General features: G+C 40.9%; 23 non-coding genes across 23 annotated transcripts; all 23 read right to left on the bottom strand.

Annotated features, from left to right (window-relative positions):
• Nucleotides 1-146: 146 nt before the first annotated feature.
• On the bottom strand, nucleotides 147-218 carry trnaq-cug (transfer RNA glutamine (anticodon CUG)). The gene has a single exon. It is a non-coding gene; the product is annotated as a tRNA-Gln (tRNA).
• Nucleotides 219-2,331: 2,113 nt separating this feature from the next.
• On the bottom strand, nucleotides 2,332-2,403 carry trnaq-cug (transfer RNA glutamine (anticodon CUG)). The gene has a single exon. It is a non-coding gene; the product is annotated as a tRNA-Gln (tRNA).
• A 248-nt stretch (nucleotides 2,404-2,651) lies between these two features.
• On the bottom strand, nucleotides 2,652-2,723 carry trnaq-uug (transfer RNA glutamine (anticodon UUG)). The gene has a single exon. It is a non-coding gene; the product is annotated as a tRNA-Gln (tRNA).
• A 255-nt stretch (nucleotides 2,724-2,978) lies between these two features.
• Nucleotides 2,979-3,050, bottom strand: trnaq-cug (transfer RNA glutamine (anticodon CUG)). Its single transcript has one exon. It is a non-coding gene; the product is annotated as a tRNA-Gln (tRNA).
• A 257-nt stretch (nucleotides 3,051-3,307) lies between these two features.
• On the bottom strand, nucleotides 3,308-3,380 carry trnaq-uug (transfer RNA glutamine (anticodon UUG)). The gene has a single exon. It is a non-coding gene; the product is annotated as a tRNA-Gln (tRNA).
• A 256-nt stretch (nucleotides 3,381-3,636) lies between these two features.
• Nucleotides 3,637-3,708, bottom strand: trnaq-cug (transfer RNA glutamine (anticodon CUG)). The gene has a single exon. It is a non-coding gene; the product is annotated as a tRNA-Gln (tRNA).
• A 248-nt stretch (nucleotides 3,709-3,956) lies between these two features.
• Nucleotides 3,957-4,028, bottom strand: trnaq-cug (transfer RNA glutamine (anticodon CUG)). The gene has a single exon. It is a non-coding gene; the product is annotated as a tRNA-Gln (tRNA).
• Nucleotides 4,029-6,158: 2,130 nt separating this feature from the next.
• Nucleotides 6,159-6,230, bottom strand: trnaq-cug (transfer RNA glutamine (anticodon CUG)). The gene has a single exon. It is a non-coding gene; the product is annotated as a tRNA-Gln (tRNA).
• A 248-nt stretch (nucleotides 6,231-6,478) lies between these two features.
• Nucleotides 6,479-6,550, bottom strand: trnaq-uug (transfer RNA glutamine (anticodon UUG)). The gene has a single exon. It is a non-coding gene; the product is annotated as a tRNA-Gln (tRNA).
• A 255-nt stretch (nucleotides 6,551-6,805) lies between these two features.
• trnaq-cug (transfer RNA glutamine (anticodon CUG)) lies at nucleotides 6,806-6,877 on the bottom strand. The gene has a single exon. It is a non-coding gene; the product is annotated as a tRNA-Gln (tRNA).
• A 257-nt stretch (nucleotides 6,878-7,134) lies between these two features.
• On the bottom strand, nucleotides 7,135-7,207 carry trnaq-uug (transfer RNA glutamine (anticodon UUG)). The gene has a single exon. It is a non-coding gene; the product is annotated as a tRNA-Gln (tRNA).
• Nucleotides 7,208-7,463: 256 nt separating this feature from the next.
• Nucleotides 7,464-7,535, bottom strand: trnak-cuu (transfer RNA lysine (anticodon CUU)). The gene has a single exon. It is a non-coding gene; the product is annotated as a tRNA-Lys (tRNA).
• A 248-nt stretch (nucleotides 7,536-7,783) lies between these two features.
• On the bottom strand, nucleotides 7,784-7,855 carry trnaq-uug (transfer RNA glutamine (anticodon UUG)). Its single transcript has one exon. It is a non-coding gene; the product is annotated as a tRNA-Gln (tRNA).
• A 525-nt stretch (nucleotides 7,856-8,380) lies between these two features.
• trnaq-cug (transfer RNA glutamine (anticodon CUG)) lies at nucleotides 8,381-8,452 on the bottom strand. Its single transcript has one exon. It is a non-coding gene; the product is annotated as a tRNA-Gln (tRNA).
• Nucleotides 8,453-8,709: 257 nt separating this feature from the next.
• trnaq-cug (transfer RNA glutamine (anticodon CUG)) lies at nucleotides 8,710-8,781 on the bottom strand. The gene has a single exon. It is a non-coding gene; the product is annotated as a tRNA-Gln (tRNA).
• Nucleotides 8,782-9,029: 248 nt separating this feature from the next.
• trnaq-uug (transfer RNA glutamine (anticodon UUG)) lies at nucleotides 9,030-9,101 on the bottom strand. The gene has a single exon. It is a non-coding gene; the product is annotated as a tRNA-Gln (tRNA).
• A 256-nt stretch (nucleotides 9,102-9,357) lies between these two features.
• Nucleotides 9,358-9,429, bottom strand: trnaq-uug (transfer RNA glutamine (anticodon UUG)). The gene has a single exon. It is a non-coding gene; the product is annotated as a tRNA-Gln (tRNA).
• A 257-nt stretch (nucleotides 9,430-9,686) lies between these two features.
• Nucleotides 9,687-9,758, bottom strand: trnaq-uug (transfer RNA glutamine (anticodon UUG)). Its single transcript has one exon. It is a non-coding gene; the product is annotated as a tRNA-Gln (tRNA).
• A 584-nt stretch (nucleotides 9,759-10,342) lies between these two features.
• On the bottom strand, nucleotides 10,343-10,414 carry trnaq-uug (transfer RNA glutamine (anticodon UUG)). Its single transcript has one exon. It is a non-coding gene; the product is annotated as a tRNA-Gln (tRNA).
• A 525-nt stretch (nucleotides 10,415-10,939) lies between these two features.
• Nucleotides 10,940-11,011, bottom strand: trnaq-cug (transfer RNA glutamine (anticodon CUG)). The gene has a single exon. It is a non-coding gene; the product is annotated as a tRNA-Gln (tRNA).
• Nucleotides 11,012-11,268: 257 nt separating this feature from the next.
• On the bottom strand, nucleotides 11,269-11,340 carry trnaq-cug (transfer RNA glutamine (anticodon CUG)). Its single transcript has one exon. It is a non-coding gene; the product is annotated as a tRNA-Gln (tRNA).
• Nucleotides 11,341-11,588: 248 nt separating this feature from the next.
• Nucleotides 11,589-11,660, bottom strand: trnaq-uug (transfer RNA glutamine (anticodon UUG)). Its single transcript has one exon. It is a non-coding gene; the product is annotated as a tRNA-Gln (tRNA).
• Nucleotides 11,661-11,917: 257 nt separating this feature from the next.
• Nucleotides 11,918-11,989, bottom strand: trnaq-uug (transfer RNA glutamine (anticodon UUG)). Its single transcript has one exon. It is a non-coding gene; the product is annotated as a tRNA-Gln (tRNA).
• Nucleotides 11,990-12,088: the final 99 nt, after the last annotated feature.

The raw sequence follows: 12,088 nt of genomic DNA, 5'->3' as shown, positions 1-12,088 counted from the left end.
CTTGGAGTTAAACTCAGATCAATGGACTGAGAATGCAGAATGCTAAGAAATACTACAGGAAAATAGGATGGGTAGGCTTTGTACTTACACAATAGAAACTGCTGCCTTTGAATGTGCTTCAGCTCCTACAGGTAGCATATCTTGTCAGGTTCCACCGAGACTTAAACTCGGATCACTGGATTCAGAGCCCAGAGTGCTAACCATTACACCATGGAACCCTAATACAAAATATGATTGTATAATCTATTTTCTGACAGCGTAGAAATTCAGTTTGTCATTGTTCATTTGCTGGTGCAGGTAACATCAACATGTTAGGCTGGTGTTGGAATAATGATTAATACCCTTAAATCATTATTAGTAATATTTAATTAAAATTGGAAGACATCTTGCAACATAACTGCTTACAACTTGCTAGGAAAATCACTCCCAACACGTCTTCGTTCGCAAGAGGATTCTGAATTGCAGTAACTGAATAATTGTATTTAATCGCGACACTCGAAAACATGTTATGTAATCACAACAATTGTTTTTAGACAGTACAATAACACCCTAGATCAGGGGTCACCAAACTACGGCCCGCCGGCACATTTGGACCGGCCCTCTGAACAATACCAGAGACGCTATCGGAATTTTTTTTTTTTTTGATTTTTTTTTTTTTTTTTTTTGGATGCGGCCCGCTGGCACATTTGGACCGGCCTTCTGAACAATACCAGAGACGCTATCGGATTTTTTTTCCTATTTGGCCTTGAAGACTGGGACATTTTAATCTTGTGTTTGGTTCATTGCACCCCTGCTGAGCCCACAAATCATCCCAGTGAAGCGGGGCTTCGCATTGCTTCTTTGGTGACACGCGCGGGGAGAGTGTTTCCCGTTGATGCATGCGGGCACGTCCACCGTTGCATGCACGAGCAGTGTTACCGAGACATCTGGACGATCGCAGGTGAGGGCGGAGCCCTGGGACCATCGCGGACTATTCAAGCATATTAAAACTGCAACCTGTTTGAGAACGGAATAATGGCGAAAAAGTTAGGTGAGAGAAAAATTGATTCAGAATGCAGGATATTTAACCTGGAGTGGACAAACGATTATTTTTTTTGTTCAATGCAAAGAAAAGGCTGTTTGTCTCATTTGTCAAGAGACGGTGGCGGTATTCAAAGAATACAATCTTTGCCGACACTATGAATCCCGTCACAAAGACAAGTACGATAGATTGCAAGGCCAAATACGAGCAGACAAACTCTCAAAGCGAAAAAGTGGACTACTATCTCAGCAGAACCAGGCATCCGCTCGGGCCAGCTTTTGGGTTGCTAAATTGATAGCAAGCAGCGGTAAGCCTTTCACTGACGGAGAGTTTGTTAAGAAATGTATGGATACTGTCGCGGAGGAGGTGTGTCCCGAGAAGAAAGATGCATTTAATGCCGTAAGTCTGTCGGCGAGTACAATGACCAGACGCGTTGAAGAAATCGGGAGTAATGTATATGCCCAGCTGCAGCAGAAGACGAAATAATTTGACTTTTTTTCATTAGCACTGGATGAAAGCACGGACGTGCAAGACACAGCGCAACTGCTCATTTTTATTCGTGGAGTTAGCGCAAACTTTGAGATTTGCGAGGATCTGGCAGCCCTCCAAAGTCTCAAAGGGACTACAACGGGAGAGGATATTTTTGACAAAGTGTGCCAAACCATGGAGAAGTTGGACCTGGACTGGTCAAAGCTAGCTAGCATCACGACTGACGGGGCTCCTAGCATGGTGGCCGAAACTCGCGGTCTAATAATGGGACGCATGAACCGGGAGTTGGAAAAAAGGGGTCTCACCGCCCCGCTACGAGTCCACTGCCAAATTCACCACCAAGCACTGTGCTGCAAAATGTTGACGTGGGATTCTGTAATGACGGTTGTGGTGTCGTGCATAAACTTCAGAGCAAAGGGAGAAGATTGTGCATGGCACAACAGAAAGTTAATGTTCCATGGCTTTTTCTGTTACAAACTGACACCGGCCCCCCATCAGAGAAGGGAAAAGTTATGTGGCCCTCACAAGAAAAAGTTTGGGGACCCCTGCATTACACCATGGAACCCTGATATACGCATCAAAGTAAGATTGTATAATCTATTTTCTGACAGCGTAGAAATCCTGTTTGTCATTTTTTATTTGTTGGTGCAGGTAACATCAACATGTTAGGTTGGTCTTGGAGTGTAACTCTGATCAATGGATTGAGAATTCAGAATGCTAAGAAATACTACTTGAAAATAGAATGGGTAGGGTTTGCACTTACGCAATAGAAACTGCTGCCTTTGAATGTGCTTCAGCTCCTACAGGTAGCATATCTTGTCAGGTTCCACCGAGACTTGAACTCGGATCACTGGATTCAGAGCCCAGAGTGCTAACCATTACACCATGGAACCCTGGTAAATATATGATTGTATAATCTATTTTCTGACAGCGTAAAAATTCTGTTTGTCATTGTTCATTTGCTGGTGCAGGTAACATCAACATGTTAGGTTGGTCTTGGAGTTAAACTCAGATCAATGGACTGAGAATGCAGAATGCTAAGAAATACTACATGAAAATAGGATGGGTAGGCTTTGTACTTACATAATAGAAATTGCTGCCTTTAAATGTGCTTCAGCTCCTACAGGTGGCATATCTTGTCAGGTTCCACCGAGACTTGAACTTGGATCACTAGATTCAAAGTCCAGAGTGCTAACCATTACACCATGGAACCCTTATATACAAAGTCAAAGTAAGATTGTATAATCTATTTTCTGACAGCATAGAAATCCTGTTTGGTATTGTTCATTTGCTGGTGCAGGTAACATCATTATGTAAGGTTGGTCTTGGAGTTAAACTCATCAATGGATTCAGAATCCACAATGGTAAGAAACACTACATGAAAATAGCATGGGTTGTGTTTGAACTCACTTAGAAGTAACTGCAGACATTAACTGTGCTTCAGTTCATGGAGGTTGCAAAGCATGTTAGGTTCCACTGAGACTTGAACTCAGATTGCTGGATTCAGAGCCCAGAGTGCTAACCATTACACCACGGAACCCTGATATATGAGGTCAAAGTAAGATTGTATAATCTATTTTCTGACAGCGTAGAAATCCTGTTTGTCATTTTTTATTTGTTGGTGCAGGTAACATCAACATGTTAGGTTGGTCTTGGAGTGTAACTCTGATCAATGGATTGAGAATTCAGAATGCTAAGAAATACTTTTTGAAAATAGGATGGGTAGGGTTTGCACTTACGCAATAGAAACTGCTGCCTTTGAATGCGCTTCAGCTCCTACAGGTAGCATATCTTGTCAGGTTCCACCGAGACTTGAACTCGGATCACTGGATTCAAATTCCAGAGTGCTTACCATTACACCATGGAAACCTGATATACAAAGTTAAAGTAAGATTGTATAATCTATTTTCTGACAGCGTAGAAATCCTGTTTGTCATTGTTTATTTGCTGGTGCAGGTAACATAAACATGTTAGGTTGGTCTTGGAGTTAAATTCTGATCAATGGATTGAGAATTCAGAATGCTAAGAAATACTACTTCAAAATAGGATGGGTAGGGTTTGTACTTACGCAATAGAAACTGTTGCCTTTAAATGTACTTCAGCTCCTACAGGTAACAAATCTTGTCAGGTTCCACCGAGACTTGAACTCGGATCACTGGATTCAGAGCCCAGAGTGCTAACCATTACACCATGGAACCTTGATAAAAATATGATTGTATAATCTATTTTCTTACAGCGTAGAAATTCTGTTTGTCATTGTTCATTTGCTGGTGCAGGTAACATCAACATGTTAAGTTGGTCTTGGAGTTAAACTCAGATCAATGGACTGAGAATGCAGAATGCTAAGAAATACTACAGGAAAATAGGATGGGTAGGCTTTGTACTTACACAATAGAAACTGCTGCCTTTGAATGTGCTTCAGCTCCTACAGGTAGCATATCTTGTCAGGTTCCACCGAGACTTAAACTCGGATCACTGGATTCAGAGCCCAGAGTGCTAACCATTACACCATGGAACCCTAATACAAAATATGATTGTATAATCTATTTTCTGACAGCGTAGAAATTCAGTTTGTCATTGTTCATTTGCTGGTGCAGGTAACATCAACATGTTAGGCTGGTGTTGGAATAATGATTAATACCCTTAAATCATTATTAGTAATATTTAATTAAAATTGGAAGACATCTTGCAACATAACTGCTTACAACTTGCAAGGAAAATCACTCCCAACACGTCTTCGTTCGCAAGAGGATTCTGAATTGCAGTAACTGAATCATTGTATTTAATCGCGACACTCGAAAACATGTTATGTAATCACAACAATTGTCTTTAGACAGTACAATAACACCCTAGATCAGGGGTCACCAAACTACGGCCCGCGGGCCAGATACGGCCCGCCGGCACATTTGGACCGGCCCTCTGAACAATACCAGAGACGCTATCGGAATATTTTTTTTTTTTGATTTTTTTTTTTTTTTTTTTGGATGCGGCCCGCTGGCACATTTGGACCGGCCTTCTGAACAATACCAGAGACGCTATCCTATTTTTTTTCCTATTTGGCCTTGAAGACTGGGACATTTTAATCTTGTGTTTGGTTCATTGCACCCCTGCTGAGCCCACAAATCATCCCAGTGAAGCGGGGCTTCGCATTGCTTCTTTGGTGACACGCGCGGGGAGAGTGTTTCCCGTTGATGCATGCGGGCACGTCCACCGTTGCATGCACGAGCAGTGTTACCGAGACATCTGGACGATCGCAGGTGAGGGCGGAGCCCTGGGACCATCGCGGACTATTCAAGCATATTAAAACTGCAACCTGTTTGAGAACGGAATAATGGCGAAAAAGTTAGGTGAGAGAAAAATTGATTCAGAATGCAGGATATTTAACCTGGAGTGGACAAACGATTATTTTTTTTGTTCAATGCAAAGAAAAGGCTGTTTGTCTCATTTGTCAAGAGACGGTGGCGGTATTCAAAGAATACAATCTTTGCCGACACTATGAATCCCGTCACAAAGACAAGTACGATAGATTGCAAGGCCAAATACGAGCAGACAAACTCTCAAAGCGAAAAAGTGGACTACTATCTCAGCAGAACCAGGCATCCGCTCGGGCCAGCTTTTGGGTTGCTAAATTGATAGCAAGCAGCGGTAAGCCTTTCACTGACGGAGAGTTTGTTAAGAAATGTATGGATACTGTCGCGGAGGAGGTGTGTCCCGAGAAGAAAAATGCATTTAATGCCGTAAGTCTGTCGGCGAGTACAATGACCAGACGCGTTGAAGAAATCGGGAGTAATGTATATGCCCAGCTGCAGCAGAAGACGAAATAATTTGACTTTTTTTCATTAGCACTGGATGAAAGCACGGACGTGCAAGACACAGCGCAACTGCTCATTTTTATTCGTGGAGTTAGCGCAAACTTTGAGATTTGCGAGGATCTGGCAGCCCTCCAAAGTCTCAAAGGGACTACAACGGGAGAGGATATTTTTGAAAAAGTGTGCCAAACCATGGAGAAGTTGGACCTGGACTGGTCAAAGCTAGCTAGCATCACGACTGACGGGGCTCCTAGCATGGTGGCCGAAACTCGCGGTCTAATAATGGGACGCATGAACCGGGAGTTGGAAAAAAGGGGTCTCACCGCCCCGCTACGAGTCCACTGCCAAATTCACCACCAAGCACTGTGCTGCAAAATGTTGACGTGGGATTCTGTAATGACGGTTGTGGTGTCGTGCATAAACTTCAGAGCAAAGGGAGAAGATTGTGCATGGCACAACAGAAAGTTAATGTTCCATGGCTTTTTCTGTTACAAACTGACACCGGCCCCCCATCAGAGAAGGGAAAAGTTATGTGGCCCTCACAAGAAAAAGTTTGGGGACCCCTGCATTACACCATGGAACCCTGATATACGCATCAAAGTAAGATTGTATAATCTATTTTCTGACAGCGTAGAAATCCTGTTTGTCATTTTTTATTTGTTGGTGCAGGTAACATCAACATGTTAGGTTGGTCTTGGAGTGTAACTCTGATCAATGGATTGAGAATTCAGAATGCTAAGAAATACTACTTGAAAATAGAATGGGTAGGGTTTGCACTTACGCAATAGAAACTGCTGCCTTTGAATGTGCTTCAGCTCCTACAGGTAGCATATCTTGTCAGGTTCCACCGAGACTTGAACTCGGATCACTGGATTCAGAGCCCAGAGTGCTAACCATTTCACCATGGAACCCTGGTAAATATATGATTGTATAATCTATTTTCTGACAGCGTAAAAATTCTGTTTGTCATTGTTCATTTGCTGGTGCAGGTAACATAAACATGTTAGGTTGGTCTTGGAGTTAAACTCAGATCAATGGACTGAGAATGCAGAATGCTAAGAAATACTACATGAAAATAGGATGGGTAGGCTTTGTACTTACATAATAGAAATTGCTGCCTTTAAATGTGCTTCAGCTCCTACAGGTGGCATATCTTGTCAGGTTCCACCGAGACTTGAACTTGGATCACTAGATTCAAAGTCCAGAGTGCTAACCATTACACCATGGAACCCTTATATACAAAGTCAAAGTAAGATTGTATAATCTATTTTCTGACAGCATAGAAATCCTGTTTGGTATTGTTCATTTGCTGGTGCAGGTAACATCATTATGTAAGGTTGGTCTTGGAGTTAAACTCATCAATGGATTCAGAATCCACAATGGTAAGAAACACTACATGAAAATAGCATGGGTTGTGTTTGAACTCACTTAGAAGTAACTGCAGACATTAACTGTGCTTCAGTTCATGGAGGTTGCAAAGCATGTTAGGTTCCACTGAGACTTGAACTCAGATTGCTGGATTCAGAGCCCAGAGTGCTAACCATTACACCACGGAACCCTGATATATGAGGTCAAAGTAAGATTGTATAATCTATTTTCTGACAGCGTAGAAATCCTGTTTGTCATTTTTTATTTGTTGGTGCAGGTAACATCAACATGTTAGGTTGGTCTTGGAGTGTAACTCTGATCAATGGATTGAGAATTCAGAATGCTAAGAAATACTTTTTGAAAATAGGATGGGTAGGGTTTGCACTTACGCAATAGAAACTGCTGCCTTTGAATGCGCTTCAGCTCCTACAGGTAGCATATCTTGTCAGGTTCCACCGAGACTTGAACTCGGATCACTGGATTCAAATTCCAGAGTGCTTACCATTACACCATGGAAACCTGATATACAAAGTTAAAGTAAGATTGTATAATCTATTTTCTGACAGCGTAGAAATCCTGTTTGTCATTGTTTATTTGCTGGTGCAGGTAACATAAACATGTTAGGTTGGTCTTGGAGTTAAATTCTGATCAATGGATTGAGAATTCAGAATGCTAAGAAATACTACTTCAAAATAGGATGGGTAGGGTTTGTACTTACGCAATAGAAACTGTTGCCTTTAAATGTACTTCAGCTCCTACAGGTAACAAATCTTGTCAGGTTCCACCGAGACTTGAACTCGGATCACTGGATTAAGAGCCCAGAGTGCTAACCATTACACCATGGACCCTTGATAAAAATATGATTGTATAATCTATTTTCTTACAGCGTAGAAATTCTGTTTGTCATTGTTCATTTGCTGGTGCAGGTAACATCAACATGTTAAGTTGGTCTTGGAGTTAAACTCAGATCAAAGGACTGAGAATGCAGAATGCTAAGAAATACTACATGAAAATAGGATGGGTAGCCTTTGTACTTACGTAATAGAAATTGCAGCCTTTAAATGTGCTTCAGCTCCTACAGGTGGCATATCTTGTCAGGTTCCACCGAGACTTGAACTCGGATCCCTGGATTCAAAGTCCAGAGTGCTAACCATTACACCATGGAACCCTGATATACAAATTTAAAGTAAGATTGTATAATCTATTTTCTGACAGCGTAGAAATCCTGTTTGTCATTGTTCATTTGCTGGTGCAGGTAACATCAACATGTTAGGTTGGTCTTGGAGTTAAACTCAGATCAATGGACTGAGAATGCAGAATGCTAAGAAATACTACATGAAAATAGGATGGGTAGGCTTTGTACTTACGTAATAGAAATTGCTGCCTTTAAATGCGCTTCAGCTCCTACAGGAAGTGCTAACCATTACACCATGGAACCCTGATATACAAAGTTAAAGTAAGATTGTATAATCTATTTTCTGACAGCGTAGAAATCCTGTTTGGTATTGTTCATTTGCTGGTGCAGGTAACATCATTATGTAAGGTTGGTCTTGGAGTTAAACTCATCAATGGATTCAGAATCCACAATGGTAAGAAACACTACATGAAAATAGCATGGGTTGTGTTTGAACTCACTTAAAAGTAACTGCAGACATTAACTGTGCTTCAGTTCATGGAGGTTGCAAAGCATGTTAGGCTCCACTGAGACTTGAACTCAGATTGCTGGATTCAGAGCCCAGAGTGCTAACCATTACACCATGGAACCCTGATATACGCATTCAAAGTAAGATTGTATAATCTATTTTCTGACAGCGTAGAAATCCTGTTTGTCATTTTTTATTTGTTGGTGCAGGTAACATCAACATGTTAGGTTGGTCTTGGAGTGTAACTCTGATCAATGGATTGAGAATTCAGAATGCTAAGAAATACTACTTGAAAATAGAATGGGTAGGGTTTGCACTTACGCAATAGAAACTGCTGCCTTTGAATGTGCTTCAGCTCCTACAGGTAGCATATCTTGTCAGGTTCCACCGAGACTTGAACTCGGATCACTGGATTCAGAGCCCAGAGTGCTAACCATTACACCATGGAACCCTGATAAAAATATGATTGTATAATCTATTTTCTGACAGCGTAGAAATTCTGTTTGTCATTGTTCATTTGCTGGTGCAGGTAACATCAACATGTTAGGTTGGTCTTGGAGTTAAACTCAGATCAATGGACTGAGAATGCAGAATGCTAAGAAATACTACTTGAAAATAGGATGGGTAGGGTTTGCACTTACGCAATAGAAACTGCTACCCTTGAATGTGCTTCAGCTCCTACAGGTAACATATCTTGTCAGGTTCCACCGAGACTTGAACTCGGATCACTGGATTCAAAGTCCAGAGTGCTAACCATTACACCATGGAACCCTGATATACAAAGTTAAAGTAAGATTGTATAATCTATTTTCTGACAGCGTAGCAATCCTGTTTGTCATTGTTTATTTGCTGGTGCAGGTAACATAAACATGTTAGGTTGGTCTTGGAGTTAACTCAGATCAATGGACTGAGAATGCAGAATGCTAAGAAATACTACATGAAAATAGGATGGGTAGGCTTTGTACTTACGCAATAGAAACTGCTGCCTTTGATTGTGCTTCAGCTCCTACAGGTAGCGTATCATGTCAGGTTCCACCGAGACTTGATCTCGGATTACTGGATTCAAAGCCCAGAGTGCTAACCATTACACCACGGAACCATGATATACATATTTAAAGTAAGATTGTATAATCTATTTTCTGACAGCGTAGAAATTCTGTTTGTCATTGTTCATTTGCTGGTGCAGGTAACATCAACATGTTAGGTTGGTCTTGGAGTTAAACTCAGATCAATGGACTGAGAATGCAGAATGCTAAGAAATACTACATGAAAATAGGATGGGTAGCCTTTGTACTTACGTAATAGAAATTGCTGCCTTTGAATGTGCTTCAGCTCCTACAGGTAGCATATGTTGTCAGGTTCCACCGAGACTTGAACTTGGATCACTGGATTCAAAGTCCAGAGTGCTAACCATTACACCATGGAACCCTGATATACAAAGTTAAAGTAAGATTGTATAATCTATTTTCTGACAGCGTAGAAATCCTGTTTGGTATTGTTCATTTGCTGGTGCAGGTAACATCATTATGTAAGGTTGGTCTTGGAGTTAAACTCATCAATGGATTCAGAATCCACAATGGTAAGCAACACTACATGAAAATAGCACGGGTTGTGTTTGAACTCACTTAAAAGTAACTGCAGACATTAACTGTGCTTCAGTTCATGGAGGTTGCAAAGAATGCTAGGTTCCACTGGGACTTGAACTTAGATTGCTAGATTCAGAGCCCTGAGTGCTAACCATTACACCATGGAACCCTGATATATGCATTCAAAGTAAGATTGTATAATCTATTTTCTGACAGCGTAGAAATCCTGTTTGTCATTTTTTATTTGTTGGTGCAGGTAACATCAACATGTTAGGTTGGTCTTGGAGTGTAACTCTGATCAATGGATTGAGAATTCAGAATGCTAAGAAATACTACTTGAAAATAGGATGGGTAGGGTTTGCACTTACGCAATAGAAACTGCTGCCTTTGAATGTGCTTCAGCTCCTACAGGTAGCATATCTTGTCAGGTTCCACCAAGACTTGAACTCGGATCACTGGATTCAAAGTCCAGAGTGCTAACCATTACACCATGGAACCCTGATATACAAAGTTAAAGTAAGATTGTATAATCTATTTTCTGACAGCGTAGAAATCCTGTTTGTCATTGTTCATTTGCTGGTGCAGGTAACATCAACATGTTAGGTTGGTCTTGGAGTTAAACTCAGATCAATGGACTGAGAATGCAGAATGCTAAGAAATACTACATGAAAATAGGATGGGTAGGCTTTGTACTTACGTAATAGAAATTGCTGCCTTTCAATGCGCTTCAGCTCCTACAGGAAGTGCTAACCATTACACCATGGAACCCTGATATACAAAGTTAAAGTAAGATTGTATAATCTATTTTCTGACAGCGTAGAAATCCTGTTTGGTATTGTTCATTTGCTGGTGCAGGTAACATCATTATGTAAGGTTGGTCTTGGAGTTAAACTCATCAATGGATTCAGAATCCACAATGGTAAGAAACACTACATGAAAATAGCATGGGTTGTGTTTGAACTCACTTAAAAGTAACTGCAGACATTAACTGTGCTTCAGTTCATGGAGGTTGCAAAGCATGTTAGGCTCCACTGAGACTTGAACTCAGATTGCTGGATTCAGAGCCCAGAGTGCTAACCATTACACCATGGAACCCTGATATACGCATTCAAAGTAAGATTGTATAATCTATTTTCTGACAGCGTAGAAATCCTGTTTGTCATTTTTTATTTGTTGGTGCAGGTAACATCAACATGTTAGGTTGGTCTTGGAGTGTAACTCTGATCAATGGATTGAGAATTCAGAATGCTAAGAAATACTACTTGAAAATAGAATGGGTAGGGTTTGCACTTACGCAATATAAACTGCTGCCTTTGAATGTGCTTCAGCTCCTACAGGTAGCATATCTTGTCAGGTTCCACCGAGACTTGAACTCGGATCACTGGATTCAGAGCCCAGAGTGCTAACCATTACACCATGGAACCCTGATAAAAATATAATTGTATAATCTATTTTCTGACAGCGTAGAAATTCTGTTTGTCATTGTTCATTTGCTGGTGCAGGTAACATCAACATGTTAGGTTGGTCTTGGAGTTAAACTCAGATCAATGGACTGAGAATGCAGAATGCTAAGAAATACTACTTGAAAATAGGATGGGTAGGGTTTGCACTAACGCAATAGAAACTGCTGCCCTTGAATGTGCTTCAGCTCCTACAGGTAACATATCTTGTCAGGTTCCACCGAGACTTGAACTCGGATCACTGGATTCAAAGTCCAGAGTGCTAACCATTACACCATGGAACCTTGAATATACAAAGTTAAAGTAAGATTGTATAATCTATTTTCTGACAGCGTACCAATCCTGTTTGTCATTGTTTATTTGCTGGTGCAGGTAACATAAACATGTTAGGTTGGTCTTGGAGTTAACTCAGATCAATGGACTGAGAATGCAGAATGATAAGAAATACTACATGAAAATAGGATGGGTAGGCTTTGTACTTACATAATAGAAATTGCTGCCTTTAAATGTGCTTCAGCTCCTACAGGTAGCATATCTTGTCAGGTTCCACCGAGACTTGAACTTGGATCACTCGATTCAAAGTCCAGAGTGCTAACCATTACACCATGGAACCCTGATATACAAAGTTAAAGTAAGATTGTATAATCTATTTTCTGACAGCGTAGAAATCCTGTTTGGTATTGTTCATTTGCTGGTGCAGGTAACATCATTA

Source organism: Stigmatopora argus, chromosome 8 (assembly GCF_051989625.1).
Source record: "Stigmatopora argus isolate UIUO_Sarg chromosome 8, RoL_Sarg_1.0, whole genome shotgun sequence".
In the NCBI taxonomy this organism is placed as follows: domain Eukaryota; kingdom Metazoa; phylum Chordata; class Actinopteri; order Syngnathiformes; family Syngnathidae; genus Stigmatopora; species Stigmatopora argus.
The sequence above is the reverse complement of the archived record's forward strand: the minus strand, read 5'-3'. Positions and strand labels throughout refer to the sequence as shown.